Source organism: Cheilinus undulatus, linkage group 15, assembly GCF_018320785.1.
Source record: "Cheilinus undulatus linkage group 15, ASM1832078v1, whole genome shotgun sequence".
Lineage (NCBI taxonomy): Eukaryota > Metazoa > Chordata > Actinopteri > Labriformes > Labridae > Cheilinus > Cheilinus undulatus.
Genome location: NC_054879.1, coordinates 35,089,828 through 35,116,400, shown reverse-complemented (window position 1 = coordinate 35,116,400; position 26,573 = coordinate 35,089,828). Strand labels below are relative to the sequence as shown.

At 40.6% G+C, this 26,573-nt stretch overlaps 1 protein-coding gene across 4 annotated transcripts in view; it reads right to left on the bottom strand.

Moving 5' to 3' along the window:
• The window catches only part of il1rapl1a (interleukin 1 receptor accessory protein-like 1a), a 341,975-nt gene extending 315,603 nt beyond the window's left edge, over positions 1-26,372 (bottom strand). For all 4 annotated transcript variants that reach the window (XM_041807356.1, XM_041807358.1, XM_041807357.1 and 1 more), the window contains exon 1: positions 26,293-26,372. The gene's annotated coding sequence lies outside the window, so the exon portion shown is untranslated. The remainder of the gene's footprint in view (positions 1-26,292) is intronic.
• Positions 26,373-26,573: the final 201 nt, after the last annotated feature.

Sequence of the window (26,573 nt, the reverse complement as noted above, 5' to 3'; positions counted from 1 at the left end):
ACGATAGGTCCACTTTAATGCAGTATAGCATTAATGCATTCTCATATGCCTAACTACTGGTTTAGCGTAGAGGCTTTCTTTTTTAGATTTTAGTTTCATTTTCCCATTAATAATATAAACTTTGCCAGACGACATAAAAAAAAATACACAAACTCTAAAAAAGAACACAAAATACTAAATAAAAAAATTAAATTAAACAGCGAAGCACATCAGACTCACTCAGAAAGCATACAAGCTCATCCTTAGTACTGTCTTATCCCTTTATACTAAAATACCCCAATAGAGTAAATTAAATTTACTAATGCTGCATTGAGAAATTCACATGATGAATACACTGTGCTTCCATTCAACTTACTAGAGGCTCATCATCAAAAAGATTATTACCCAGTCACTATATGTTCTTGATGACAGTTCCCATCCATCTGTTCTACTGACTGAAACACATGGAGTACAGGAAAGATGATACCAAAAAGTCATGGGATGATCAAATCAGAACTTTTAATGAATGTAGCACTCCTGTCACTTTCCCCCATATGTTATCAAATTCAGTCACCATGTTTCTTTGAATTGCTGTTAGTTTTTAAATATTCCAATAACAAGACAATGTGTTTTTCCAGTGATTTCTTCCTAACCTGACATGCCAGATAGACTTTTTCATATATCCACTGCATGGATATATTTGGTGTCCATCTGGGAAAACTCCCATACAAAGTGTTTGGGAGGGGCTGGACTTTAAAAAAAATTCTCGGTAGGTGATTGGACGAATGTTCTGTCTCATTTATTACAGGCTAATCAGAGTGACAAGGCATGCTAAGCTCTGGTAGTAACCTGAGCTCAAATGTAATATATTTGTATGTAGATAAGGACCTATAGGGAATAAAATAATAGTGAAATAGAGCACTGATACACTAAATTTCTTCCCTTAGTCTCCCTAATATCTGCCAAACATGATGTAGTAAACTACATTTACAATATATTGAAATATTAGATCAGTGACGTTTTTCCTTGGATTTCTGTGTGCTGTGAGGGAGAAACAAGTTTTACTGTAGAGAAACAGATACTACGACAAAAATGAGAATCTTAAACTAATTACTTCTAGTTCAAATGGAGAAATGACGCACTATTTAGACTAGACAACAGAATAAAGGGGGAGAGAGCAGTGTTAACAGCATTACACAGAATAAATGACTACAACTGAGTAGTAAATGTCTGTGAATAGTAAGAACAAAAGACATACGTTATTATAGTAATAATAGAAATAATAATAATGTCTTACACTGAACTAATGGTCAGAGAAATGATTATAGCCTCAAATTTTCAACAACAAAAGTTGAAATATTGTTTGTGAAATACTTTTAAGGCATGCCTTTCAAATTTTATTAATTAATTTGATAGTAAATAAAGTGCATGGAGTACATGACAAGCATCAAAAATGGGAGAAACCCCCAGATCCATTACTAAGATCTGGAGTATACTTTAACAGGCTCAATGGCATCCACATACACTGGACTTGCATGTTAGTTACCTAAGATCATCTCTACTGGGATCCTGCTTAACATTTCAGAGTGCATCATTTGAAAAACGCTCCCTTCTAAGGAAAGCAAACAAAAAAACAAACACTACTGGCTTTTCTAAGAGGTGATAACAAAGTGCTGGGGGGCACCAAGTTGTAATCTTGTCTAGGGAGGCCAAAATAGGCAGAGCCAGGCCTGACAGGACATCAGCAAAACGCAAACGTCACCACAAAAAGCATGGTAAAATCTAAAGTCAAGATCACATGGGTATCTGTCACAATCTGAGGATGGCACTACTGATGTTACCACAGAAATTACGGCAGACAACCAAAACGGCAGAACACTCAAATCAGCCGTGGGACTGGTCTATACATGTGCAAGCAAACGGGCTTTTTGTTTGTTTGTTTTATTGAAAAGTCAGTCTTTGGACACAATTTTCATCAGTCTCTTTTAGAGATTGTTTTATACACTGTCAAATAAAGACTAAAAATGATAGGAAGCCCAGCATTAGTTCATGCAGGACATCCATTATCCATTTGGCAATATCATGGTAAAATGAATGACAAGAGTACTTCTGACTGAAATGATCTAATGATGAATGATTCTTTAGTGTGCCCTTATTTTGCTGATATAAAAAAGGTCATTAAGTCAAATAACATGTTGTCTTATTCTAATGTGAAAGCTTCTAATCTCTCTTTTGTGTACTCTCTCTCTTTTTGTGTCTGTCTCCACTGAGTTTAAAAGTGCACAGACTAACTCTAATACAAGTGAAATGTCATATAATTGGTTTCTAATGCTCCATATATGTTTATGTATTTTATTTTGAGGGAAATCTGGCTTATTTCAATTAAATTGTTGCTGGCTGTTGGAAATTCAGAGTCGCTGTTAAACCTTAATATCTATTATCCAATTTGGCTGGTGATTCAAAATGTCGACTTTATACCCTCGATACACTCGTGGTATCATTGATTGTTCTCCGACCATGGCTGTATTCATTCTGCTGCTGTGGGGGGAAAGGCCCTGCGGGGAGCAGTCCAGTTATCTCAGATGGAATCTTATTACAGGATTTATGTGAATAGAATCAGATCTGTAAGACAGCGAATCTGTGCGTGTGCTGTGTTGTTGTGTGTCACTGCTGTGAGGTTATCCAAGGTTCTGTCCATAGACTACGCAGAGGGCTTTTGTCAATTGCTACCCTAGTCTGTGAATAGCCAGAGCTCTTCACAGACCATGTGTTCAGCTTCTCTTGTGTGGCATATTATAATTAGATACACTGCACTGCCATATTACTGTCATGTGAAAGCAAAGCAGGACTGCAGGACAGCCAGAAATGAGCAGGCAGACCGGGAGAGCCTGGGTGAAAGTCCACTCAGCTCTCCTCTTTTTTTTTTTTTTTTTTTTTTCCTTCCTGACACACTGCAAGGCTCAGGCAGACTGATCTGCACTGGTGTGTGGATGGAGGGATAAAAAAACGGAGGAAGAGGAGAAGAGGCAGCAGGAGAGGGAGAGTGGGGGGAGGAATGGCAGGGGCTGCAAGCCCAGGAGATGTGCCAGATCCCCGCAGGAGCCAAGAACAGGACTGACTGGGCCTGTGTGTCAAATCAGTGTGTGCAGGCATACACTCTCACACTTACACAAGCATATGCAGGATGAACAGACACATAGATGTCACTGACCTTCGGGAAATGCCCTGCAATGTCACCACTCAGAAAACCTGGGACAACAGCTTTAATGATCATTTTGTAAAAATCTATCATCACGAGTGGAGACATTCTAATACCACTTTGTCCTACTTGATGTTGATACAGACTCATTATTGGCTGATATGGTGTACTTTTTTGATACTATCCATCCATCCATTTTCTATACTGCTTATCCCGTTCAGGGTCGTGGGGGGGGGGCTGGAGCCTATCCCAGCTGTCACTGGGCGAGAGGCAGGGTACACCCTGGACTGGTCGCCAGTCAATCGCAGGGCTTACACGTAGAGACAGACAACCAGGCACGCTCACACTCACACCTATGGCCAACTTTAGAGTCACCAATTAACATAATGAACATGTTTTTGGTGGTGGGGGAGAACCCACACGTGCATGGCCTGCATTTTTTTGCCTTTTTGTGCAGGTAAACTCTGCACAAAAAGGCCCTGACTGGGAAGCAAACCAGGGACCTTCTAGCTGTGAGGCAACAGCGCTAACCCCTACACCGATACTAGTTTGGTATCAAAATGCTTAATATTGGTGGAAAAACACTGATATCTGTTAGTTTGCACTCCTTAACTGATGCTCGACTTTCTGCTAGCACCATGTCATATTTGTGTCTTTCAGTAGAAGACAGTTAAACCAAATAGGTTAATGTTTTTTGGGGCTAATCAGTTATGATCAGCTCACAGCCACTGATGAAAATATTGACAACCATTTAGACAGGCTCAGATGCTGACTAGCATGCCTCTGCCATTGTCAGTACTGTACTTGCCAGTAATGTCATTACCTGGCAGACTCATCAATATCAATACCAGTTTTACCATATCATTGATATACCTTATCCATTGATCCATCCTCTGCTAACTTGGGTCACTGTGGCAGCAGAATAAGCAAGTTAACCCAGACATCCCTCTTCCTAGTGGCATTTCCTAACTCCTTCTGGGGGATTCTGAGGCATTCCTGAGGTCTCTGGGATGTACCTGGAAGACCTCCAAAGGGAGGTGCCCAGGAAGCATCCTGATTGGATACCCAAACCACCTCAACTGGCTACTTCCCATGAGAAGAAGCAGTGACTCCACTCTTAGTTCCTGCAAGATGTCTAAACTCCTCAACCTATCTCCAAGGCTGAGCCCAGCCACCCTACAGAGCAAACATTTCAGCCACTTGTATCCAGGATCTCATTCTTTTGGTCACTACCCAAAGCTCATGAACATAGGTGAGGGTTGGGAGACAGATCTACTGGTAAACTGAAAGTTTTGGCGTCCAGTTCAGCTCCCTCCACACCAAAATGGACCATGCAAGATCAACAGCACTGCTCATGCTGCACCAATCTGCCTGTCAATCTGACTTGGAATTTCAAGACACAGCTGGGGGGAAGAGGGTTTCCGGTTTGGAGACCTCAGAATTCCGTCTCAGCTTTTTGCAGATGATGTGGTGCAGTTGGCTTATTTGGCTGGTTTGAATGGTTCTCTGCTGGAAACTGGTAGATTGATCCCTCCGAGTTGGGAGTGAGCCTCTGCCTCAGATGAAGGAGTTCAAGTACCTCAGAATCTTGTTCATGAGTTAGGGTAAAAGGGAGTGTGACTGACAGGACAACTGGCTTACTCAGTGATACTAATATTGTCTGCCATACTTGCCTATGCATATATCAACTAATGAGTTTTTTCTTTATTAACACCAGTTTCAGTCAGCACCAGAGACACTCATAGGCACACCATATCAAATAAACATTTCAAGCGGAGTCCGCACCTGCAAGTCTGAGGCCATGGTTCTCCACCGGAAAATGTTGGATTGCTTCCTCCAGGTTAGGAGTGAGTCTCTGCCTCTGTTGAAGGAGTTCAAGTATCTTGAGGTCTCATTCATGAGTGAGGGTAAAAGGGGGCGTGAGACTGATAAGGGATTGGAGCAGCGTCAGAAGGAACTGAGCCGAAAGGCAAATCTCTCCATTTACTGGTCGATCTAACTCCTGACCCTCACCTATCATGAACTCCGGGTAATAATCAAAAGAATGAGATCACAGGTTCAAGTGGGTTAAATGAGAATCCTCAGTAGGGTGGCTAGACTCACAGCCTTAAAGAAAAGGTGTGAAGTTTGGACATTCGGAGCGATATCAAAGTAGAGCTGCTGCTGTTTCACATCACAAGGAACCAGCTGAGGTGGTGTGGGCATCTGATCAGGATGCCTCCTGGTCGCCTCCCTGTGGAGGTCCTCCAGGTATGTTCAACTGGGAGGCCCCAAGGTAGACCCATAACATCACTGGAGGGATTATACATCCCACCTGGCCTGGGAACACCTCAGGATCCCCCAGAAGGAATTGGAAAGTGTTGCTGGGGAGAGGGTTGTCTAGGTTAACTTGCTTTGCCTGCTACCTCTGCAACAAAGATCCAGATAAGCGAGAAGATGGATGGATTTCAAGAAATATTGGAGGCATATATTAGAACACTTGCTGATCAAGGTATTGACTGGCACTTGCTGATACTGGCAGTCATGCCTATTGTACTCAAAGGATTAAGTGGAATGCATTGAAAAGCTATATCAGACCAATTGTAGGCAGTATCTAAGGTGTCAACTGGAAAACTCACTGAAACATTGATTCTAACTGGAATACTTGCTCTGCTCCCATTTCAGGCAGTAGCCACTGTCAAAAGTAGAGTATCTCTTGTGATTTATGTTAAAAGCAGTTTTTGCTTGTTAATTACGTGCTCTCTATGTCCAAGAGTTTCTATTTTTAGCTCACAGAAGACGCCTGCTCTTCCTCTCTCCCCTGCCTGAGCGTGTACATCCCCGTGAACCCGATTGGACGAGTCTTTAAAGACTTTTAATACTTGGCTGGGACTTTGTACCCACTCATTACTGACCAATGGCACTAATAGCCAGCATCCTGTGCACAATGTGGGTCTACATCAGAGACGGCTGCTCTACACGGTGCAATATTTATGGCAGTCCTTCCTCCCAGGGGACTCATTGCACCATAACACAGACCACTGCAGCTGACAAAATAACAGTGCAGAGTGTTCTAGCTTTAGGAAACAGTAGAAACACCTCTCAGTCGTTCTCTTTTCGCCTCTCACTGCATCTCTTTCTCCCTTGCTGATTCTTGCATGACCTCGTCACAGTTTTTTTGTCTTTCCTTTCTTCATAGCTTAGAGCTGAGGCCATCTGAGTGGATTTCAGAGACGAGTTGACAAGCCAAGAAACAGAAAATTGAGCTAAAGTCCCTCCTCTGTGTCTCCGTCTCTTTTTTTGTGGTCCAGTCCACCGAGAGATCACGGCTTACAATTTCACTGTTGTGAGCAAATCTGATGTTGAAAAATCTGACAACCTTTTTTTTTTTTTCCTACAAGTAACTGCCAGCTCGGAGATTTTCAACATCAACATCTCTGAGGAATGCTACACTAGTGATACGCTTTCTGCTCTGATTCAACAGAAAAGAAGAAAAGAATGATTGAATTACACCTTTAAATGCAATTTCATTCTGTGAGACAGGCAATTTGCCAAGACTAATCTTGTGTATGTCACAGAGAGAGACTATTTTCTTTCTGTGTTTCGTATGTGCAAACGTGTTCAGGCTGTATATCCTCTCTTACACATGCGCCCCATGGGACATTGGCAGGATTTTCCTAGAACCAATGCAAAGTGACAGCTGAGAGAATGATTCCATTACAGCCGGTGTTGTCTTCCCGGCCTGTGTTGTGACAAAGCTGATGGAAAAGTATGAACATGGAGAGAGAAACATGTTAGGAATAAAACCAGAGGTGAGATATTTCCTAGCTTCTTTTCATATCAGACGTTGTCCTGTTTTTGTCTTCCAGTGAGCCTATTATATCAACACAGAGAGCCTGAACCCTGCAGTATTTTCTCCTAACATGATTACTGAACACGTACTCAGACATTTCCTCATAAAATGCTGCTTGTAATTATTGTCAAATCTGAAGTCTTCATCAGTGAGAAAACACCAAAGGTCATTCTCTTGAAATTTAAAATTACTTTTAAATTTGATTCTGTCATCTGCCGACTCAAAGACATTTTTGCATAGCTATTGCAACAACTACCAGATTAACATGACCCACAATTCCCACAGGGCCTGACCATAGTATTCCATCTGTGACACAGATTTGCTCTGTCTGACAGCCCGTGGCCTAACCCACTGGGTCTGTTTAGTTCATACAGGAATAAAGACAACAATATAGATGTGCATGCACATTACTTTGAGGTTCATTGGCTTTGTTTCATTTTCTTCCTGTTTTGACCAAACATTGATTTATAAATGGGATAAATTACTGGCAGCCTGTACCTGGGGTTTTATTATAAAAACTGGCAAAAATTGTCCTATGTGGGATAAAACCGAACACATGCTCCATTCTACCCAATGTGAGCAGTCCTTTAAAATGCTACAAGAATTATGGATTTTTAAAAAATTATTACCAAGACAGATGCTGATGAAAAAATAAGACTCCTAAGGTAGAAAGGTAAAAAAAATATATATATATATATATTTCTTATAATTTTATGGCATTTTTTGACCAATGGGACCTTTCTTTGAAGTGGATGCTGAAAAAAAAAAAAAGAAAGAAAAAGATCACATCAAAATCATTTTTGCTGCCAACACTGTGTCCTTCGATTAAAAAAAAAAAGAAAGAAAAACATATATGTTGATATTTCAAAATTTAGCCATTTTTTAAACATTTCTTCACAAATTTGAATTTGTTGAATTTGGTGTGCAAACTGGCAGTTGAAGGGTTAAATCAATTAAAATGATCAAATAATTGACTTTCATAAGCAGGACTGAAGCTGATTAAAATATCAGAGTCTTTTGAAGTAAAGAAAAATTGATTTATTTTAATTTTATGACTTTTTTGATGAGGAGCTTCTAGCCACTTAACAAATGGGATCTTGTTTTTAATTGGACACTAAAAAACTAATTAAACATGCATCAAAATCAGTTTGCTGCTCATCAATGACATGTCTAATGCTTTGTCCCTAATTAAAAAAAAAATGGGAATCAATGTAAATCAAGCCATTTTTTTCTAAATAAAATCTGTAAAATTTGGCGAGTAAAATGCCATTTAAAAAGTTTTAATTTATAAAAAGGAATAAATAACAGATTTTAATAAACAGGACTGAAGCTCATTAAAATATCTGAGTCATATGTTAAAAAAAATATGATTTATACAAACTTTAAGGCTGTTTTTGGATGAGGATCTTGTAATCACTTAACATGTTATCTATGAAGTATTTAACCTTTATTTAACCAGGAGTATTCCCATTGAGATACAAGAATCTCTTTTACAAGGGAGTCCCAAGACAGCAGCATGATAAGTTTCACACATATGACATTAAAAACAAAGGTTACATGAGTCAACAAATCAGCGACTTTCAGCAGAAAAATGTACATGGACTGGCCAAGTGTTCCCTAATTCTAGCTTTGAAATACAGCACTCAAGTTTAAGATGGCCCTGTAACTCTGACCAAAACGACAGAGCAAAAACTTTACAAGCTCTTTGACCAAAGACAGAGCAAGCTGAGGAATCTCTTACATGATAAATCTATGAGAACGAAGATTACAGCTACTGACAGCTTTTAGAGTCATGAGATAACAAAGACATGAAGGTAATTCATGTAAAACAGCCTTATAAAGAAAGATAAACTGATGTCCCATCCTTCTTTTGTATACAGAAGACCAACCAAGCTTCTCATACATGACACAATGTGTCTGAAAACCCAGACCCGTGACAAATGGCAGGGCAGCATGGTACACTGAGTCCAACATTTTCAGAGAGGATGAGATAGCATGCATGTAAAGAACATCACATAACCAATTACAGACAAAAATGTTGCTTGAACGAGTTTCTTCCTTGCAACAACAAAAAAGATTGTTTGTTTCGATAGAAGAAACCCAATTTCACCCTCAGTTTCTTTGCAAGACAATCAATATGTTGATTAAAAGACGGATCTTCTAGCAAAAAAAGCCAAGGTATTTATTGTTAAAGGTAAAAATGTTGTGACTAAGACCTTGAGAAGTGCATTATTTTGGTCTTGTTGACATTAAGTACAAGTCTTAAATCACAGATGTTTCTAAAGGCTGCTGTTGTTGTACTTTCTAAAGAAGACTGGAATCTTCAGTGCATATCTAAAGTGGAGCAGAGGGGATTGGTGCTCCTAGCACATGCCAGAGACTGGTGCATGCTGTGGAAATACAGGCATTGTTTATAAGAGGGTGATTACCTCTGGAGTGCTTGGTGCAGATGATGCTAGGCACAAAAGAGACGGTGTGGAAATATCAACAAAGGGGGAGAACACGGTAATGCATATAAAAAATCAAATCTTACAGTGTATTAGTCTAATGTGGTTCTAATAAAACACTGCAGATTCTGCACTTGGTGTGTAATCAAAGTGGATCCATGTCTGCGGCCTGTTGATATAGCTGATGGAAAAATGTGGTATCGGTGCATCTCTATACAATACAAGTGAAATAGCCTTCACATTTTCTCTCCTTTATCATTAACAATCTTTATTCCCCCTTTCCTTCCCTTGATAGTCTTACCCAACACATTGAAAGACCATTAGCCTTCCTATCCATGGGCGTAGCACGGGGGGAAAAGGGTACTTATTACTTGGGCCCACGCTAGGGAGGGGCCTGTGAGAAGCCTGCAATGAGAAGTGTATTTTAATTTATTTTTTCTCAGTAATTAGTGTCATTATTGAATCAAAAGAGACTAAATAAATCAGTCAACAGACTCAAATTTGTGTCAGAGTAAAATACAATACAGGGGGGCCCTGCTCTGCCCTTAAAATGTCCAAATGTGTTGTCTAGCACTGCAAAATAATGCAAGTAAATTTGATATGTCTATAGTTAAAATATTGCTCAAAAATGGGGAAATTATGGTTCAAAAATATATTAAAATGCATAGATATTTGTAAAAATGGCGCAGCATTTGTTGCTTGGCAAGCTGGTTAAGGGGTCCCTGTGTAATATGTGTTCTGGGTGCCTAAAATCCTGAACTACGCCCCTGCTCCTATCACAGCAGAAAGAGTTATCCCGCAGTAATTAATATAGGCCACATGATCTTATTCCAACATATAACAAGCCTAAAATAAGTATCAGTAAACAACACAGTGAGCAGATATAACCCACCAGCCTTCATCAGGGGGTCTATAAAACTGCGGAGCCGTGTGGATACTGCTGTTTCATAACATGGATCTGTGTGTTAATCACACAGATCTTTATGTCTGTTTATCTTTTACTGTACACAGGCTCCGGTCTGCTGTGTTGTTCTGTTGATTTTGTGATAAAAGAACTAAAAAGTTTGGTATCACGTCATTGTCTCGCTCTTTTTCTCTTCTTCAGCATGGATGAGCAGCTGTCATACAGACAACCGTCATAATAGTTCACCTCCTAACCTCTCTGATTGTCACTTTGATCTGTATCCTCAGACTTCCTCTTCACTGACACTGCTCATGTTTGTATTAGAAAGTCTCGACAGATGACTCTTATGTAGGGAAAGTGTACGAAGGAAAAGATCAATGCAGTCACCTGACGTCAATACCCAGAGTGTATGCAACAATGGAAGATTATATATGAATCTATAAGAAATCTAATTTTTATGAAACTCATGTTGAAGAGCCGTGTTGATTTAATGAGGTCAGCATGACTTTTAGCCAGCTAGATGGCTAAATTCTGATGTTAAATTAACCTGTGCAAGATTTATGAGTTAGTTGAACTGATAATCTATCATATTAATAAAAACAGGCCTAGATCCCAGTCAAACACTCTTTAACAACTGTAATAAAGATTCTTGCCACTAGTAGCCACTGTAGCTTCAGTTAAAGGCTGATGCCTTCCTGCCATGGCTTTCCTCTTCACTGGACGTAAACATTGGCTTTTAGTGTGTCATAGAAACAGTGTGGTATGGTAGTAGTATGAACTAGAAAATGGAAATTAAGTTGCCTGTAGGCAGTTGAGGGCTGTACTCATGTACCAAAGTGATAAGTGACCACATTGAAGAGGATACTAATCTGCAAAGAGAAACAAAGGCTGGCAGAACTACCTGCTACCTTTAGCCATGCTCTACTCAGCATACACCGCATACCAACAATGACTATGTGATGAATATGACTGTTCTCATGGCATTTTCTCCTCTTTAGACTAGTCTGTTCAATGCAATTTAAATGCACATTTAGTCAAAATGGGTACTAGCTGTCCAGGAACATCCTTATCTAAAACTTTTACAAAAATAATTTACTCTTTCCATCCACAATCTATGATGCTTATCCTGTTCGGCATCATAGGGACTAGAGGCAATCCCAGCTGTCATTGGGCGTGAGGTGGTGTGCACCCTGGACTGGTTGCCAGTCAAACAAAGGGCTGACACATGAAGAAGGGCAATTTAGAGTCACCAATCGACCTAACAAGTATGGTTTGGGGTTTTGGGAGGAAAGTGGAGTACCACAAAGAAAGGAGCCCAACAAAGAGGCGACAGTGCTAACCACTGGTCCACCATGCAGCTATCACTAAATCCAGTGTTGGATCAATTAATGCAACACACAGTGGCATACTTCCATATCTTCGACCAGGATTGACTGGCCAGATTCATGGCTGTTTCTAAAAGCCAGGGAAGGATCCTGGTGTGGCAGTTTTTGAACGATACTAAGTCACTGCCTGCTGTCACAGGACTGTTCCAGTGTCCAGGATCCTCACAATGTATCCTCAACCACAGGAAAGACCCACAATCCAATGCACACATTTGTCCTGCTCTTCAAAGAAAAGAAAGGAAAAAGAGCACAATATCAGGAGGAAGCAGGGTCCTCAAGTGCTCATTACACTTCACAAGTATTTTCTAGTTACCACTTTACGATCAGAATTTTATGGCATCAAAGTAGAGCTGGACAGGTAAAAGTTGTACAATGCTGTGGTCAGTATCGTCTGCATTATGATTTCTGCTGCCGGGTTTATGGCAGCAACCATTTGGATAATAAGGGAGGACTTTGCCTCACCTCCATCAACTTTGAAGGATCCTCCCTACAGAGGAAGGATGCTGAACGTTGGGAAGAAGTCCATCTGGCAGCTCCATGTTGCACAGCCTCGAGCTCAAACACTTGTCCCTGGTTAGAGAATACCTGGACCAACCAGCATCACTTAAAGAGAAGGAGGCTTTAACTAAGAGCATGGTTTAACTGTACTTCAAGCCTGTCAACAATGGCAGCTGGTGAAGAAATTAGCAGAGGCATTAGCATTAGCAAGAGATTACTGTGGAACTTTAAGCAGAACTTGATGACTTTTTGGGAAAAAAGAAAAGAAAAATGGCACTTAAAGATTTTCTTGGTGGAAAAGATGTTTCTGATCTTTTCTTCCAACTGACTTTTGCAAGAGTTTGATTCGCCAACTGGCTCCTCTGATAGTTAACAACAATATAAGACGCCTGTAGAGCTTACTTTAAGTGGTGTACTCTACAGCTGTCATTGTTTTGTTGCTCTGATTGACCCTTAGTGACTTCGGCAGATAGAATATTCAAACAACATGCATGGGGTGTTAACCAGATGTGTAGAAAATATTTCCCATTCCAAGTGTCAGGTGACTGGATGCACCAGAATCCAAAAACGACAACCACCAAAGAGATTTGTGTCTGAATCACCTCGTGTGTAAAATCACTGGGCTCACTGTCCTCACAAAGAGCCTTTTTTGATATTGGGATTCATTATTAAAATCAAAATCAATACAAAAAAACACCCCTTGTTCTACAGTCCCATTGACAGTCTTTGTGTAATCATCAGTCAAACTCTCTTTCTCTGGTGTTTGGATAAGAATCAAAGCCCGGAGAAAACAAAAGCTCAGTATGTGCGACTACAACAAATGAAAGCAAGTTTAATTTCTTTCTAACCATTTATTTATTTGTATTCTTATTTCCCCTCTTCTTCCATTGATCTAGACTTATTAGATGAGACTACATGAAAGCATATTCACAAACGTCGGCCTGTTAGGAAGTCATAATTTGTGCCTCAAAGTCAACAAAAGGAAACAGCACTATGGTTGTAGAGTATGTACTGCTGACAGCTCAGTCTTTCAAACAGAAAAGAGCAGTTCACTTTAAAAAAAAACAGGTGACAGTCCTGGCTTCTTCTCACTATCCACGGCTGTCTAAGTACGGACCAAGACTGACGTGAAGTTTGTGCTCAAGGTGGGAACTTGAAGCAGTTAAAAGCCTGAAAAAAGAAGTGAGACAGGTGTCTGCAGCGGGGGAACTTCACTCGGTGCTGGAGAGCGACGTGTGTCAGCGAGGTTATCACTGAGGAGATGGCAGCCAAGGTGAGTTCAAGAATCCTGTGGTTCCTGCATTAATGTCCTCACCTGTGAAGTCGACACTTTATTTTGTCCTTTAAGGAAACTCGTGAAGGCCTATTTTTCACTTTTTTTCTTAAAGGTGACTCAGCAAAGTATCTTTTTTTATTTATACAAGGTACAGCACATTCTGATGGAGCTTCTCTACATCCTATTTAAGCTAAACTAACTAATGATTTTTGTGCATATGTTTTTTGTTATTTAATTTTTTCAGCCACAAGAGTATGCAGCCACTACCTTAAAATCATAATAAATGTATCTTTTATTATTTTTGGCATAATATATCATTAACATATATTATTAATTGATGTAAATATGTTTTCTCATCAATTGTTTTTCATTTATTGATTGTTTTGTGTTCCAAATGTTTGTGTTTAAAGAGTACAAATCTGTTAAATGCATGTGATGCAGATGTTTTTAAAATCACAGAGTAATCATTTTTCATAGTCTTCAGTTCAATTTAAAAAAAAAGAAAAACTTTTGTCCCAAGGAGGGCAATTCAAGGCACTTTGAGCAGCAGCGTTACAACAAGCATAGAGCAGAAATCTAACAAAAATCACAACTGCATATTAATATAATATAAATAATAAAGAAATGGAAGATTTTAATACATATTTACAGTTTATAAATGCCTACATACAAAAATGAAGACGATAAACAGATGATTTTTTAATGTAGGTGTCAGATATTGTCAGTAACAGCAGTTAAATATTTGTGCAAAGAGACAACTCTGCATTTTCATCTGGAAATACATATTTAAATATGGTAATGTGAAATGGACCAAAAGTTTGATCTGGATTGATCAATCTTGATTTTAATATTAACCTAAATAATAGTGATCATGATTATTGTTTTAATAGAGCAGCCCCAGACAGCATATATACTGAAAACTCAAATCTAAGTAAGCCTTATTGTCTAAGTTTCTGTCAAAAATATCTCATTACACTTATTTTAAACTACATTCACCGTAAAATTCCTATAAACGTCTAGGCCTGCACAATTTCAGCAGACATAAGAGCTTTTATTTTCTTTCATTATTTGTTTTTTTTACAAAAAGAAAAAAAATCCTGCTATCACCCTATTCCCAGAGGTGGCTGGGGGAAAAATCAGCATATACCCTCATATAAGAGTTTGTTAAATTTGACACAGCAGTGGCACCTAAATCCACACAGAAAAATCTGGGCATTAGTTTCACAGAGTTTAAAATATTTTACTTGAAAATAGTCAAATTTACACTTTTTGAATGTATTTATTACCAGCCACTGCCAGAGTTGGAGTGAAAACACAGATGAAATTCAGCTGAAGTTATAGACCCTGTAAAGTGAAAATAAATCTGTATTTAGGTTTGTTGGATGTCAAGTCACTGTGTTATAAACCTCTAAATCAATGTTTACAGCAACTTTATTCCAACATATCTGGAGAGTTAAGACAAAAACTTTGGATTATACTGGGTCTTTAAACTTTAACCTCCCTAGCAGCCGTCACTGATGGACGGTCACAGCTGAAGCTCGTTAGGTACCACAGCTGCAGCTAATCCTTGGCAATCAAGATCTCCTCACCTGGTGTTGAATCTTCAGACTCCAGTGCACTACAGCTTCTAGGTAACCTGGATCCTTTGAGTCTAGTTATTTTTCAGTGACTTTTTTTACTTGTCTAACTTCATTTTGTCCTTTTTTTTGTTTGCAGCGTCTCTGTCTCTCTGTCTCTGTCTCTCTGCCAGCCATCAGCCAGTACATTCCCCATCCTCTGCACTATTGTCAAAAAAACTCCTTTAAAGACCCTGTAAAGTGAAAATAGATCTGTATTTAGGTTTGTTGTATGACAATGTATGTTGTAATGAACCCCAAAATCATGAAAAATGAGGCAAGGAAAATCTGTTCCAGGATGGTGTGTGGGCGTGTCTGTTGAATGAGCTGAAGCCACGCCCACTCCAGAGAAATACGATCCTCTCAAATTAAAAAAATGCTTCAATCTGAATTGAGGAAAGCACTCACGCCATTAGTCCGCCCCTTGACCTTCTGTTGACCTTATAAGACGAGACAAAGTCTGTTTTCTGGCTCAAATCTATGATGCTTTAAATGATCTACAGACCACAGACATCAGCTAACAACAGACTGTACCGAGATGAACTGCTCTGTGATTTTATATTGTAGTGTTAGAGGGCGGGGTCATTCCCTACTGTGAGCTCATGACATCATGAGCCCACATATTGGCCACGCCCAAATTAAGCCAAACCAGGAAAGAGGTGAAAAACTTTCTAACAGTCTCAATATGAAATTCAGTCACATATAGATCTCAGTGTTTTCACATGTTTACAGCAACCATATTCCAACATATCTAGTGTGTTAAGCCACATTATGTAATAATGCTGCATTATGTAATAACCCTAACCATAGGACTTAGTGTGGGCTCCAAGGTATGCCCTACCCTACTACCTTGCCCTAACCCTAACTGCTTAGGAGCTTAGAAAATGCCGCGTTATTACATGATGGATGGAAAATGTATTATATTATTACATAATGCCATGTTATTACATAATGCGGTGCTACAGTGTGTTAAGGCACAAATTTTGGATTTCACTTTACAGGGTCTTTAGCCCTTATCTTAGCCATACCCCTTGGTTTTTGCGGTTCACATAAGGTGAAGGGGTGTCTCAGTTCTCTTTTGAATTGAGGGCTAGGGTTAAGGGCCAAGGGCTACATAGCCCTTGAAACGAAGATTTTCCAGGACCACACTTGAAACCAAGGGGTATGATGAATTCCTTCCATGCACTGTCTTCATGTGCGAAATGGCACAACAGATTATGAAGGAGGTGCACAAATGTAAAAACATTTTCGGCATAATAATTATAGAAAACACAACAGTTGTGTTTTCTCATATATTCGATCTTTAGCCACTGGGGATGGGAGATTATTGTATTTTCAGTACGTACACGTGTAAACGAGGGCTATTTACTGTATAAATATATGGAGCAGATCAACATGGAGATCCATAGTATGAACGAGATGGTCGAAGCTTTATTGTCTGGTCTGATGGTGCAGCTGTTTATCTGCAATGTTATGATGAACAGCAATGAAGTGGCGTCTGGTTTCTTAAGGGAAGGTTTTCACCCCTACCCCCGTACCACTCTGTTTTAAGGGGAAGAGGCAGACAAAGGGGAAGGGCTAAGGGGTAGAAACGGGATTGGCCCTAAGTCTACCTTCATCTGGCTCAACGTGAAGCCAGGGGTCAGAAGGACTGAGTCATTTGCAAATCAACTGCCCTTATGCCAGGTAAATTGGTTAACCCATGATAAAGATCAATTTTTGTAAAGTGTAAGGTTCATACTCGATGTTTGTAGAAGCATGTAAGTCCACCTAGAGCTATAACACACTAACTTTCCTACTGAATTCTGTCATCCTTTACTTCCTGTCCCCATTTGACTTTCATAAGAATCACGTGATTGCAAACAATCCTCTACAAATTTGTGATGACTAAAGATTTAAATGTCAAAAAAATAAATAAAACCTGCTGTTAAAATTAGACTCAGAATGAATACCAAACTCTGCAACATTATAATTTTGTCTGAAAATGTAGAGCAGCTTAATTTCCTCTCTTTATGTGGTTAATCCAATTTAAACCAACTGACAGGACAACTGGCGTACGTGCTGTTGAGATGATTTTGTTTTAACCATCTGCCTCGTGTTGTGCATAAACATTTTGCAAAGGAGGCAGAAACTCAAAAACGTGTAGAGCATCCCCAAAGTGCCTGTGACTGTGTTAAATTTATAACTCCTGATTTACAGGGACAATTTAGAAAAACCGACATCCTGGGAAACAGATTCAAACACTTAACAGCTGACAGTTGTGTGACAAGAAACTGAAATATGGCTTTGTTTTCCTCACATTATCAAATCTTCCTGCAAAAACGCTTTGTACTGTAGTGTCAAATATTGACAGAGGAAGAAAATCAGATTCATATTAGCACTGTTAACCTCTGCATCATCGCAGGGCTGGACTCTTAGCCGGATCTATAAGCTTCAAACGCCTGAGGAGTTCAAGCCTGAGGGTCCTCAAAGCGGCGTATAAATGCCAGCGTCCTAATTTGTGAGATGGAAAGCTGATTTATTGCACATGTTTGGTTATTCTGAAGGGCAGTTAATCAGGCAGAATTCTTCCTGTGCTGTTTATTGTTCCTTTATTGTCAATCAATGTGACAAGGAGGAGATGGTCTTTTAAAACATGACCCTCCTCCAAATATCAATTCCAATAGTTCAGTGATTAAAACAATGTGCATGCAGGAGCAAGTGTGCATGGGTGGATTAATGAATTAGCTCTTGACTGCACCTTTTTCTGCCACAAATCACCGATCTGTCCTTTCTGCTGTGATCCGAAAGGCTCAGCGAGCCTCTATTCCCTTTGAATTCTGCATCTACGCGTCATTATTGCACGCTCGCATACGCGTCTGTGCATAATTGAACATTTTGAACCCTTGAGCCAATACGCCTCGAATGAATCCTCAGCTCCCACATCAAAATGATTATTTCTAAACAAACCGTGTTTAATCGACTGCGTGCCTCCACGGCTCTCTCCATCTGGAGGATGCTGTGTGACAGCTTCCCTTAAATTACAAATATCAATCTGCCACAGTGGGAGCTCAGCTGCCAGTGGCCTCACGGGGGTTCACGTCAAAGCGAGCAGCCTTCAAAACAAAGCCATCAAAACGCCTCATCGCTGTTTGCTTTTACTCTCAGACAGCCGCATTCGTCACCTGATCACAGCGTCCGAATTACAGACTTATTTTTGATGTAAACCCACTTGTACACAGGCCCAGTGTGGGGTCAGCTCTTTTTGGCCCCTCCCTCCACAACAGGGACCAACAGACGCCAGCACCGAGGGCTCCCAATCTGCTGTGTGATCAGCGGCACTCCTCCCTTAGCATATCCCCCCCCCCCAGTTCCTCTTCCTCCTCCTCTTCTTCGTCACCAGCTGTCTGCCCGCGGCAACACCACCACTTACACTCCATCCACCCGCTTATTGATACACTTCACCGCAGGATCGCCTTCGAAAGCTCCTTGGGAAAGCAATGGGTCTGTGGGGTGGCCTAATTCAATCAATGTTCAGGGGGGGAACACACACATCATTCATCAGCAGCACAGTAGCAGGAGAAGACTCTCCAGCAGCTCTTCCTTTGTGACTAGATGACCATTAACACAAACAAATTGGCTCACTGCGCTCCCGCTGAGCGCTGGTGTTAGAGTGGTGCAGCGTGATCATGCAAAGGTATTTCTACAGAAAAAATGGTGCAGAAGTAATCACAGGAAAGCAATGCAGCTGGTTATTAGGCAAACACTGGATGTCATGGCTCCCCTTGGGTTAATCTGATTTCCATTTGGGCTTCATAACGGCTCCCCAACTGGGTTTATAGCAGGCATCCTGTGCATTATTAGAACAGGCCCAGGCTGGTATTTAACACTGTGGAGATCAGATAAAAAGCAAGAATAAGCATTTCATCTGTATGAATTACAGAAAGACTTCAGAATTAATGAGCTGCTTTCATTGGATATTTTATACTTGCTTTTATAAATCAATCATAGTCAATATAATTTTGATTTTTTGACACAAAAATTAAAAAAAAAAAATTCTTTAATGTCAAAGTGAAAACAGATTTCTTAAAAGCAATGTCAATCAAACAAAAATATGTATGTAAAATAAGCGACTCAATAAATATTCACTCCATTTAAAGTGGCTGACCTAATTCAACACAGGTCCAGCCAACTGGTGCTAGAAGTCTCACAGTTGGCGAAATGGGGATCACCTGATTTCAGTGAATTTGTCTCAAGTGATTGTAGTATAAAGACACCTGTGTCTGGAACATCCAGTCACTGGTTTATCAGTACCACTGGCAACCATTACACCATGAAGACAAAAGAACACCCCTAGCAACTCAGAGAAAAGGCTAGTGAAAGGATGGGTACATGAAAATTTCCAAGGCAGTTGAGTCAAATCCATAAGGAAATGGAAGGAACATGGCACATGTGTAAATCTGCATAGATCAGGCCGTCCTAACTAACTGAATGATCGTGCAAGAAGGAGACTAGTGAGAGAGGCCACCAAGACATGATTACTCTGAAGGAGTTACAAGCTTCAGCAGCTGAGATTAGTGACTCTGAACACAACTGTTGCCTGGGTTCTTCTCTATGCAAAACTTTATGGAAGAGTGGCAAAGAGAAAGCCACTTAACTCAGATTAAATCCTGACTAGAGTTAGCAAAAGGCATGTGGGAGACTCTGTAGTCAAGTGGAAGAAAGTTCTTTGGTCTGATGAGACCAAAATGGTACTTTTTGGCAATCAGACAAGACGTTATGTTTAGTGGACACTGCACATCTCCACAAACACACCATTCCCACTGTGAAACACATCATGCTGTGGGGATGCTTCTTAGTAACCGGCCTTGGAAGACTTGTAAAGGTAGAGGGTAAAATGAATGCAGCAAAATATCGGAAAATCAAGACATTAAAGACGATGACCCAAAGCTACAGGGAAATGGTTTAAAGACAACAAGTTGAATGTGGAGTCCAGACCTCAATCAAACATCTGTCAGACATTTTAAAGAAAACTTAACTGACTTTTGTTACAGTCTGTCCTGTCTTCACTCGTAAAGAACGAGCACTCAGGTTGTGGCCTTGGTGGTACTTTTTGAGCAGACACTCCATCACGACTGCTATAGAGTTGGATGAAAATTGCTCAGTGTACCCCGGCTTTAGCCGGTAAGTCAGATAAAATGTCTCTTGCTTTGAAGAAGACAAAACCAAGAACAGACCGTTCACCAGCAAATGGACGGAGAAGTATGTGTCCATTGACACCACTTTTTTTTTCACTTGGCTCTGATGCTGTGAGATGATTTTGGGACTGACCTCATGTCATGAGCAAAGATTTCACTTCACTTTTCAGGCTTGTACCGAACAAGATCAAACTCAGCATCATCTGCAGTGCTGTGGATTTAAAGCCAGAAGAAAACGTCATTTACAGACGCAGAGACTATGAAAGTTTGCTTGCATCAGCTGAGGAAAAGAAAATCCAAAACAGTTCGAATGTTCGAAGATTTAAATTCTTTTAAACACAGGATAAAAGCAGTATTGTCTCAAACATGCTTCTTAGTTTTACATTCTCACTGCATGGCAGAATGGAGCAGATACTGAAACATATGGGGAATAGGGAATGTGTAGTAAATCGAGAATCACAGTGAATCCAAAATCCATTCTAAATCAAATCCTGATCCCCCAGAATCAAATCAAATAATGAGATACTGGGAGATTCACACCCCTAGATCAGTACAATTTTAAACAGGGAGAATGGTGTCTAACTCACATCCACAGAGCTTCCTGCTCACCTGATTTCAGTAGTGTGTAATTTTGGCAGCTGGCTGTGAAAAGTGTGTACAGCTTTGTGGAGAAGAAAGGAGAAAGGAGGAGAAACTAGTAAGTACTGAAGAAAGCAAGGCCTCTATTTAGTTCTCTCCCTTTTGTACCGTGATAGAGAGGAGAAGAAACTCCCCAGTTTGTATGCTGCAGCTACCTACAGTATATTACACACAACCGGATGATTTAGAGGCAACTTCTCTTGCTGTAGCCCTCCAATTTACACAAAGAACCCCAACTCCCTGCTTTCAGCACCATGTAACTTTGGCAGCAGGCTGCAGTTCTCTGGTGAGACATGTCTGTGGCTTTAAAGTGATAGTTTACACACCAGCCCTCAGCTAAGAAGAAGCCAGTTAGCCCTTCACGGTACTGTTTGACACAATGAATGAGGCAAAAGACTGAAGCGGTAGTCCAGGTATTTGCTCAGAGTGTACATCCCTGTGGACGCTACTCACTGTAAGACTGAATGGTTAAAGGTTGTTAGAAATATCTCCAAGTGTTTTTTGTCATTGTATTCAAATTATTTGACAATCCTCCCTTATAATTGGCAGTTTTTCCAGGATGCCTTTGGGTATTAGACACTTTGCACCATGATTGAAGTTACTGGCTCAGTTAGATAACATAACATAACATTATAAGGAAGACGAATTGAACTCTAAGGAAGTGCAATTTTTGGATTAAGTTCACCGTTTATTCTTACACATTAGTGATGGGAATTCTGGTTCTTTTCAGTGATCCCGATCATTTGGCTTGGCTCAGCAAAAAGAGTCAGCTCTTTCTTTAGTTTGGCTTCATCTGAGCTGCCAAATTTAGCAATGTCATGGCAAATGATATATAGACAGGTATTTTACCCCAAATATGCTCATTTTTAATTGATGAAAATACCATGTAATTGTTTTTCAAAATGTACAGGCTCCCCAAAACACCTTGCAGGTCAGATGAAATCTGCTCCCTGGCTGACACACTTGATATGAACATGAATGTTAAACCATCAAGCAGGAGTCCCTAATGCATGGTGTGCCTGTAGTAGAGTGTGGAAAAAAGTTCATCCCTACGAATCGATGAAATAACACACACACACAATATCTATTAATAACAATAATAATAATAATAATAATGATATTAAAAAAATTTTGTTCAAATAAAAGAGCTGGCTCTTTGAGCTATCATAACTGATAGCAGAGTAATGTTAGGCTGTTTTGTCTTGGGTGTCATAGTTTTCTCATGTTTAGCTGCTTTACCAGGTCCAGAGTTCATCTTAAGCAGTTATGTCAAATTGTACACAAATTAAAAAATAAAGTCGCCATTTGGCAAAAAAAAAAAGTTGTCACTCTCTTGTTGATCTTTCTGCTAGCTTTATAAGTTTGAAGCCTTACAAATGAATCTCAGTTATAATTTTACCCCTCTTTACTGTAACCCTTTAGACATGGACTACAGACATCAGGGCAGCAGTTTAATGCACATTTACATTATTGCAAACAGTTCATGAACGATGGGCTGTAGAGACTAGCAGAGTCACATTTTCACAAAATCCTGTATTACTCCCACACCTTATTAGTTTACACGGGTCTTTCGCCTCTTCATTGCTTGCTCTGCCTCCCTCTATTTGTCAGAGTTGACTGGGGGACGACTGCTACCAGTTTTCAGGGCCTAAACTGATTATTAGTAGTTCATGAGACAGATTACCCATATTTGAAACTGATATGCATTTATTATGATGTAAAAATGTAATTAATGTAGCAAAAGTAAAATTGCATGATCAACAAATGATGGATAATAAACAATGTAGCCCCAGCTAGCACGAGCATGACAACAGGGAGTGATGCAATACGCTCACTAAGTCAGTGGCACCGAAGCTGAAAGGGGTCCAGCTGCAGACCTCCACTCTCATTCGGCTTAACAGCTCCTCCAACGTGAAGCGGAAGCCACCTCCATCGTAGGACGGAAGTGATGTAAATCTAATCCTCTCAGCCGTCTGATAGGCTCCTCCACCTCCAGCTCCTCCTCCTCTATCATCAGAAGGAAGTGACATACATCATGCGCATCTTAATTAAAATATACACCTACCCCAATGAGCTACCCCTAAATCTAACCAGTGGAAATTAAAATGCTAAACCTAACCTAAAGCTAAGCAAATATTCATATCCTGACATCACTTCCTGCTGACGGTGGAGGGGATCTCAGAGCAGAGCTTGCAGGAGTGGAGGTCTGCAGCTGGACTGTCTTGCTGAAGCTTAAGTGCTGATTTGCAAGAACTCATGTGACATCTAGTCATCAGACTGTGCTGTATGAAGGGCGTAAATATAGATTATAAATCCAGAGGGGAAGACACTTTGCAGCGGAACCAAAGTAGCTCACCTCTTGATTAACTTTTTCGAACTGCCGATACAAATAATCGCCCAAAAGACAAATATCGGCATCAGTAACTGGTCTACATCAACCACTTATGCTGACTAAGACGGGTTGGTGTTTGTGTTTTACCACAATGCAGTTGCACTCAGAGACCTATGGGTGCAAAAGTGCACAAAACCAAATCCCTTATGCCCCACAACACTAAAAAGATTGACTTGATTTGAGTATTCTGTCACGTATAACAAATGTGCCCATACTAGAATAAGCCTAAAAGCAGTCGTTTGATAATTCTACTGATAATGGAGTAAACCAACCTGACATTTTTGACAGGCTTTGGCGATATGAGTGACCAACCTAGTAACATCAAGAGTAACCCCCCCTGGATTTATCCTGTCATTATCAGTGCTCTAAATGTTTCAGGATTTTGAACATACGTTTCAATCATCAGTGAAATGTAGTTAACTCATCGTAAAATCAACCATATATAAAAGACAACAATTCTTAAAATCTCCTAAATCACATAGCTCACTCTGTCTTCTGCAGTGTTTTTAAATTTGCTAACTTCATGAGGAAGAGGAAGAACTCCTGTTCTCAGATATGCAACCAAAGATTCCTGCTTTAGAATAATTACGCTTGATTTAAACACACAGATTACTGTGGTTTCAACAAAAGGTTGCTTTACTTTTAGTTTTCCAATCCAGCTGGTGACTTTGTTCTTATTGTGTTCCCACGGCATGCTAAGCTATTTCTATAGATGTGTTGTAATTCAGTCTCTAAAGACATCATGAAGCTCTGCAGCCTGTGGAGAATACAGCACTCTACTGCAAAGAAAAACCTCCCCATTGAGCCTATTATCTGACACATTAATGAAAGCCTTCCACAATTTCACATGTTCCTGCACCTGTATGAGGATTTCTGCATGCCTTAAAGAGCTACTTTCCTTATATGTTTTGTATAACTGAGCAGCACAACTACTCGTAAAGCGACTGTAGAAAAAGGGGAGTTTTTTCCACTTTACGGGAGCACTTTTCCACCGTGTTTATGTGTTTTTCTTTACCAACAAAACAGACACTCACGTGGCCAAGCAGAGCCCCACTCCATGATGATCAGCTAATGGACTTTAACACCACTCAGTACACATGATGAGGCCATTTAAAGCAAACAGTGTAGAGCAAGGACAACACTGAGGCAGAGAGAGGGGGAGAAAAAGACAGGGCTCTGATGTGTTTTTGTGCCATGAAGGTGTGGAAGAGGCTCCACATGGCAATTAAAGGAGGCAACATGTTTTATGTATGAAGCTAATTTGCATAAAGAACATGGAGGCGTAATGGGCGGCATTAAAGCAGCCCAATTCCCCAAATACTGGACCTAAAACCAGAGCTACAGAACTCATCCCAGAGCTGAACAAAGCAGCTGTCTGTTTCAGCACCAGGGACAGTTCCTGTCATCCTCCCTATGATGAGCTGCTGCTGGCAGCAGAGGCGCCTCTGTCAGTTTTATCTGCTGCAAGACACAAGAAGTGACTTTGCCGATTCATTAAACACAAGGCTCATATAATATTCACCAAAGTGACACCCGGGTGTGTTCTTTCAACATTCTGGAGTGAACTGGAGATGTAGTTCACCTCCAACTGGACTGGATGGATATAGGTCACAGGAGAAGGCATGAAAGCACAGTCTGCCTTGATGAAATGGGTGAAAGCCTGGGATTGGTTGGTTCCTTTTCATAATGCAGCTCAGCAAGAAACTAGGGAGATAGCTTCGGTTGGATTTAATTGTGTTTCAAACAGTCCCTGGTGTGTGTTTGCGTGGACTAGAGACTACCTTTACACAAGCATGTGCTCACTTAAAGCACATGTTTAAGAACTGAGAGGAAGAAGTCATAGAGTCAGAAATGAGGCTGACAATTCTCGGATTTCACAGCCAGGGCTTCAAGTATTCCGGCTTGTTTTATTTTTTTCTGATTCCGGCGCACTTCCACAAATAGGCTCGTCATCAATCAGCTCTCAGATTCCTGCGTCATGCGTCGGCATTCGCGCTGTGCCACTCGAGGGACCGCGCTGTTTTGTCCCCACGGGGAAACTCGTACAGTAGGTCAAAAAGGCAAGAAAGCCAACGGTTGTTGGGAGTGCGCGCGCTGATGAAGCGCCTACCTTCAATTCCAGACAAATGACTACAAATAAAGGAGCGCGTGTGCGCGCGTTTTTTTTGGCATCTGTGTCTCCAATTTAGGCTGTGCAACTACTGTGACGCACTCTCTCTCTCTCTCTCTCTCTTCTCACTCGCACATTCATTTGAATATGTGTGGGTGCACGTGAGCCACACGCACAGGAATAGAGAGAGGGAAATGAGTTGTTTTTGTGGCGCAACTTGGCTATTTTCATGCGCCTCTGTGAATCTAGCAGCCTGTATCGTGTGCATAAAAGCAGGATTGTGAATTTAATAAGGCTTACTGGTAGTCTAGCTTGAGGGGAAGCGGCTGCTTCGTTTATACCTTTATCTAAATCCTCTCCTACAGTGAGCCCGGCCGGCCGGTGAGTGAGACTGCACTGCAGAGGGGCTCCTCCGGCAGCTCCACCACTGAGCTAGGGCGCAAAAATGAGCCAAATAGGAGAATATGATGGAGAAAAAAACCACTGATATCCCCGTTTACAATGCGTCAGCTTCAGTTTCTTTATTTATTGGTGCTTTTCAGGCTGTTTAAGAACACAGTGATCTATATTCGACTTCATCTCTGCTGCACTGGCAGGTGCTGAACTTCTCCTTATAAGCCTCAGACTGACTCAGATCCTTTGAAAACTGATTAATTTCACAATCCCAGCGTGGGTTTTTGCTCCAGCACTAGTGGTGCAACTGTCCGGCTGAAACCCAGAGTCACAGCTGATCAATTAATTGCCGCAATAATCGAAGAAGAGGTGAAAATAACTTTATCAAACGCTCAGGAAAAATGGTGTTATGGAGGTAAAGCCAAAAGAGGGAAAAGTGGCCTACCTTCAACTCGATTCCAAAATGGTACGACGCCGTTTGTCAGTCAGTGAGGAAGGCTTTGGACATCACAACTCCGGGTCAATCGAGAAAACACGTTTCCATAAATTTGGTGCAAGCCAGTGATGGTTTGTGTCTCAGCGAGGTCACCCATTCAGCCAGTCGTCCGGTTTAAATCCAAACAGAATGATGGAGATCTTATCTGTCCTTTGGGGAAGAAGTGCGCCAAGCGCTCTCCTACGCAGATGTGACTTTGCGCGCTTGAAATAAAACGGATGATGGGGTGG